A 6,824-nucleotide genomic window follows, 5' to 3' on the forward strand; every position below is an offset into this window, starting at 1 on the left:
TAAATTTGAACCCTTGTATATATATATACCACTAAAAAGAAAAAAAAAAAAAAAAAGCTGTATACCTGTCTCTTCCTCTGGTTTAGGTATTAGATGGAAATATTAGTCATGTACATGACTATTTTTTTACTAGTTTCTTTGACACGATTAAAAAAAAGAAAGGAAAACCCTGCATGACTAACACTGATTAACACAATAGCTTCCACCTCATATGATGAATCAGGATTGCCATATCAAAGGAAGAGAACTGCAATTAGATCTGAGTAGCTAGGCTCAGATCAAAGACCAAACACTTCTACAGAACTTGTTTGTTCCTTTTGGTAAGAAGGCTGGATCTATATGACAGCAGTACAAAAGGACAAGCACCATTAATACATCTAATTTTGCATCTGCATCTGGAGTGCTAAAACTGTTGCATGACCCTAGATAAATCACTCCTTCTCTAAAATTCAGGAAAAACAACATCTATAAGGGCACTGATGCTTGAATGAGACAGTGCCACAAGGTGACTAGCTAATTTCCAATAACAAAGTTGAATTATCCTCTGCATTTTTACGCAACACTCAAAAAGTACTTAATACGTGGCCACATTAGTACTTTACATGACCATTATACTCTATAGACTTCAATACAACAGAAAAAAATACCCATAACATTAAAAATTTAACTATACAAAGTCTCATTAAATTCAAAAGGATGAGTCACACAAAATTGCAGCGCTGTGTATAAAAAAATTTATGTCTGTATCTTATGTTTGCTTTAAAAGACACAAAGAACAAATCTGTTTAAACTAACTGGCAGTGCAGTGGCTCTAAAATACTGAACCAAAAAAGTTCTCAGAAACTGACTTTCTGAAATTTCTACTGTATTTCACATGACCCTGATCTTGCAAAGACTTTTAATTAATTTACCTTAATATGCATGAACAACTCTATCTGAGAAAAGTAGGCTACACAAGACTACTGAGCAAGCACATTGTGCATCATTGGCAGAATTGCACTTTAAAGATAATGCATACTGAAAACATACAAAGCAGTTAAAACATCACAATCATTTTGTATTAATTCTGACACAGACACCCACCTGTGCTTTGGTACAAATTAGGCTTCCATTTGACATTCTTCTTCCTTTTCCACTAGACAGTTTTGCTCATATAAGAGCTCCCAGTTAAATCTGTGAGTTACTTGAGAACAAGTCCCTGAATATTCACCAATCCAGCATGTGCAATAACAATATGTTCCTACAATTAAAACAAACTATAGAAAATATTCAACATGCTTTTACATCTATGTCTGTGTAAAAAAATAACCCCTTTCTAAACTAAGCAATAAAAGGCTAAATAGTTATTTCAAAAACATTTGCATTGTTTTTCTTACTTGAACTGCACCACAGTAATGAGAAAAGACAGTAATAATTGACTGCAGATAATACTTCTTGGAAAAAGCTTAACTAAATGGTAAATGGGTTCAATTTAATTGTGGCCTAGGGTAGTGATAGAGAACTGTTTTAAGAATGGAAGCTATAGATTATAGAATCATAGAGTGGCTTCAGTTGTAAGGATCCTAGTAGATAAAAACTTGCAGGAATTGCTGATGTAGAAAATCTAGGGAGACAAATTATATATTTCATTTTAGGACAGTCAGCTCACAGTGCTGTGGAATATCTTTCAGTATGGGATAGATGGGATATAATTTCAATGCCAAAGTTCCATTCTTGTGCTTATTTTAGCTGGTGTCTCAGGAATTCAAAATCTGGTGAATTGTTTTGTTTAAATACTGCATTAAGTTTAAGTACTTCCAATAGGGCAATATTTTTCTTGGGTAGTTATCAGCTAGGTAGAAAATCAGCTCTTACATGAACAGAGGCACTGCTCCCCACCCAAAAAAAAAAATCTCCCTTATTTACTACAAGGATCAGAAGTTTGTATAAGTGAATTCAAGCAGAAAATTCTGAAGCTGATAGATATTTTCCAATTTATTTAGTTGTTGTGTGTTCGATGTTCTGATTCTGGTTTTCATATTATATCAAAAAGACTAAGATGTGTAGCATCCATCTGGATAAGAAGCAGAAGCATTAAGTAAGCTGAAAGAAAAAAAGCCTTGAAACAAACACTTTTTCTTGTTAATATAAAAAGAATATGCACACATACATATTATTAATCTTGCTTTTCAGTAATACAGGGTAAAAACAGCATTATGTGTTAAGATTAAGGCCCATATTACTTGTTTTGAAATGGCTGACAGAAATTTCCTGTTTCTTTTTTAGCCTGACCTATTCTGTGTATTCTTGCTGAATATTTTTTACCTGAAATGATTTATCCTAGCCATGTTTCACTACTGACCCTGGTTGTCTTTTGGTATTTGTTTATGCCTTCCAGTTGGCTAGTGTAAATAGCAGAAAGGACTATAACACTTACAGCTCCTCGTTCAGTTTTGCAGGTTCACAGAGGTTCCAGTGCTTAAAACAACATTTGTTTAAGCATTTATCTGTGCTCACATTTTTGTGCAGAAATAGACAGAAACCAAGACAAGATCCAAAGAAAGCATCTAAGATGGAATTGCCTATATCAGAGAAGATTGTTATGTTCTAAAGTTTCTCTTTGTCATGAAGATTTTTTGCTCTTATTAGAAGATATTACTCATAAGACTGAATGAGTTCAAACAATTATCGCTGCTTTAGATTATATACTTGATTAACTGTCAGAAATAAAGGACTTTATTCAACAGGTAACAGCAAAAATATTTCCTTATATAATCAAGCTAAACTACTGGGCAATCAAATCAAGTTATTTAAAATGCAGGTTCTGGAATTACTGAGCAAGATCAGAGATAATAACCCTCTTAAAAATTCTGAACTCATTTAAATATCCTACCTGCAGTATATTATCTCTGAATTGTATCATAATTGTATCATAATTTCCTCTAGGAAAACACCTGATGGCATTTTTTCTTTAAGAGCCATTGTCATTAAAACTTTTCTGAGTTATTCTTGGCTATTCTTTATTGCTTTATCCAAAGAAACAAATAATTTTTCCTCTTATATTTTATAACCAATGCTGTTTGTTTATTTCATTTTGTTCTTCAGATAAAAGAAACAACCAGTGCCAGACCTGTCAAGTAATGCAATACCCACTGTCTACATGTGTGTTTAAGAGAGAGGGACAGAGGGCAAGTGGGACCAACATGAGTAAGATGATGAAAAAGTATTTCTACAAACAGATGGCAAGAAAAGTTTGAAAGCATACTTTTGAGACTAGGAAAAGTACATCTTGTGCTACATTAATTTTCTTATGTGTCACTTCTTGGATCTGAATTCAATATCATGAATTCATAAAATTTGTAAGAAAACAAAAAACAAAAAAGTTTCTTGTTACATCAAATCATAAGATATTAGTTTTCTGGAATCCTATTTTCTATGTGTACAGGTCTACAGTCGGGTCTAAACTTCCATTCACAAAAACTTGACCTTTAAGGGCATTCTTACTATTTTCTTCATCAGTCATTTTATGCCTCAGTACTTGAAGTCTGTTCCTTTCTCTGGATAGAGGGCCTTTTTCACTCAGCTGTCCTGGTTGGACAGTCTGTAGCAGACCCCCACTGTAATGCCACCTGTCCCTGCCCTGCCTTTAATCCTGACCCATAAATTCTCAGTTGGCTTCTCACCCATTTCAAAGTAGAGCTGGTCATTGACACAAAGATGGACACCCCTCCTCATCTCCCCTGCCTTCCTTCCCTACAGAGTCTGTATCATTCCATTCCAGTCATAGGAGCCATCTCATTGTCTCTCCATTTTACCAATAACATTCCAGCCCCGCAGGCATTTGCACACTTCTAACTCGTCTTCTTTATTCCCCATGGAATATATCTTGTACAGACACATTTGTGTCCCCAGTGAAGCCAACTGACTGTGTGGAGTGGCTGAAATTCCTTTATGGCACATTTTAGGCACTCTCTTGCTGACCTGTGGTCCCTCTCCAGGCTCTGGGCATCTATTGCAGGTAGGTTATTCATGATCCTGCTTTTCCTTTGATGTTACTGGGTGGAAAATAGAAATGATACCCCCCCCCCCAAATCAATCAAACAAACAAAAACAAACAAAAAGAAAAAGGTTTCACTAAAGGATCATTATTTTGATATTTTATGAAACCAGAATATTATGTTTTCAGACATCCACAGTATGTGTGTTTAAAAAGCTGTGTTTTTCAGGTGCTGAGTAAAGTTAATTTAGAATTTGTGTACAACATTGTTTTCTTGATTAAGTCTTCTTTTACTGTGCAAGTTGGGAATATTTTTAATTTGGCCCACCTCTTACTCATTAGAAGCAGGCCGTTAGAACCAATATTAAAGGCCAGAAAGAAGTCAAAAAATACGGGTAATAAAGAGAGATGTTTTCTGTGCACAGATAATTGAAGAAATAGTGTGATAGCCTTTGGCAATGAGGCTGAATGTATAACAGAAGGCAGGGGAGCCCTCTGGTTCCCCATTTACTTGATGTACAAGACAGAACATCAGCTTCTTTTCCTGAAAAATAGCTCTTCAGGGTAAACAGAAATAATCATTAAAAAATCATTAAAGTGGTAGCTTCTTTTTCGGTTGGGGAAGGGAGATGTTGGGTGTTGGTTTGGGGATTTTTTTTTTGAGTGTGTGATTGTAGAGTCAGCACATAACACTTTGAATATCCAAAGGCTTTCATTCTCATGAAGATGCTAGTTTTAAATATAAGTAGTATTCAGAAGTATATCCAAGCACCTTGCTCTAAGATAATGCAGGACAGAACAGATGAAAAATCAGATTTCCCTGTTCTGTGCTCTGATTGAAGAATGTCTTTTCTCTTTTCAAATATATCCCAAAAGCATACCTTGAAAATAATGTAGGGACCAGTCAAAGAGATCCACAATTACAGCCTGTGTTTGAAAGAATACCTTGAGGATGTTTGCTTAACTACAAATTTAACCTAAAAGCTATGGAGCTCTTATTTTGTCCAAACCAGTGCACATGAATTTGAAATTTAGTCTATGAAATTGTTCTAAATCACACAACTGGTGAGTATTGTAGAAATCAATTGGGGAGGGGGAAGTTCAAGCCCTGTGGAAAACCCTGTGAAGCTCCAGGCATCATAAAGGGCAGTGCTTTCAGCTGCAGACAACTGCCTCTTCTGATGTAATTTATCTCACTAACACAGATCTCCAGAAGGCAAACATGCAAACCTGAGCTATGGTTCACAGCATGCACAATTACTGAAGGAAAGTCTATTTAATTTACCTTGTGCAAACCTACTGACGTGTCCAGAAAATAATTTAATATGCAAGTAATCTACTCCAGACAGAAGAGGATGGCTTCTTTTTTTTCCCTAAACAAGGGGGTATACATGAAGCCCAATTATAAAGCACTTATTTCCTAGATTCCACATGAATGAAATAATGTGGCAGCTCCTCTTCATCACTTCCACAGTATGTACCTCTAAAGAAACATTTCCATCTACTTTGGGCACTCCCTGTAAAGGCATATAAAGCTCAAGTCCATGAAGTACTTGTTACTCATTTTCAAGCTTACTGTCAGTAAAGCTACTTTTCTTTTGCTTCTTAGTTTTCTTCACATGCTGAAGATCTTTCTACCCATGGGGGAGGAGAAATGGTAGCAGCATGGGTAGTTACCATTTATTTTTATATCGGTTTTATTATCTCATGGGCTCCCAAAGCATTTACAAGCAGCAAGAACAATTATTCAAGTGGAAGACAGGTGGATAGCACATCATTACAGTATTTCCCAAGTTCCATTAAACAAGCACAGACCAAACTGACTCTACAAGTGCTTGTAAGCAAAAGCAAGTAACAACCTGTAAGAGCAGGAAGGAAGGCTAGTGTTAAGCTTCATATGATTTCATGCTAGTCTACATTTAGTCAGGTAGAAAAAGATCCTTTAGCAAAATCAATTCTCTTTTCTGTGCTGAAGCAAATATTAAAAGGTATAGAAGTCACAAAGTCTTGGGTACTGCTTGGGTTAGTTTTTGCTGAATAGGAATTAATAATATATTGCTATTACATTAGGCTCTATTTTGTTTCAAGGTAAGTAGATATCTAAGACTCTTTTAAGGAGACAATGCTTAAAGAAGCCTTGTCAACCCACTATGGCTGTGCTGACATAGATTCCTACCCTTTGCTCTCTCTTCTTTGGAAAAGTAAATGCATCTCCAGAGTTTGTTTCTCATTGATCAATCTCTTTCGTTGTTCTTTAGCTTCTCCATTCTGTACTCAAATCCAGCTGAAAATGTCTCTTTTCTGTACCCTATTAAATTTAAATATTACAGATTTCAAAAAGAAGCACATTTTTTCATGTAATATTTTTTTGAAAGTTGTCCATTTATTAGGTTGTGCCTCTGTGAACAGAATTTATAAGAGAATTGTAAAAGAATATAGACTGTTGAACAAACCAAGATTGTTATTACACCCAAATAAAAGGCAAATTCAGTATCTAAAACTACCCAACTACCCCTTGAAGACCCTGTCCTATACACCTAAGAATCAATCATCAAAGCTTGAGTTACTCACCCCAGTCTTTTACAGACATAGTTTTCCTTTTTTGGTTTAGGCTCTTAACCAATGATAAACCTGTCTTAAATGATTAATGTATTTATTCATCTCTATTGACTATGAGGAATACCTTGGACAGCTAGTGCACTCTTACAGGTGTCACAGCTAGACCTCTGGCAAATGTGGGGAGCTGCTTCAATAAAATTATAGATAAAAATAAATCAATAAAATTATAGATAACTTTGGAGAGAGGCTCAGAGCCCCTGGGCATCTAGGGAAGGTTCACTGTGCTCCA

The sequence above is a fragment of the Cyanistes caeruleus genome, chromosome 1, assembly GCF_971803275.1.
Source record: "Cyanistes caeruleus chromosome 1, bCyaCae1.hap1.1, whole genome shotgun sequence".
Classification (NCBI taxonomy): Eukaryota; Metazoa; Chordata; class Aves; order Passeriformes; family Paridae; genus Cyanistes; species Cyanistes caeruleus.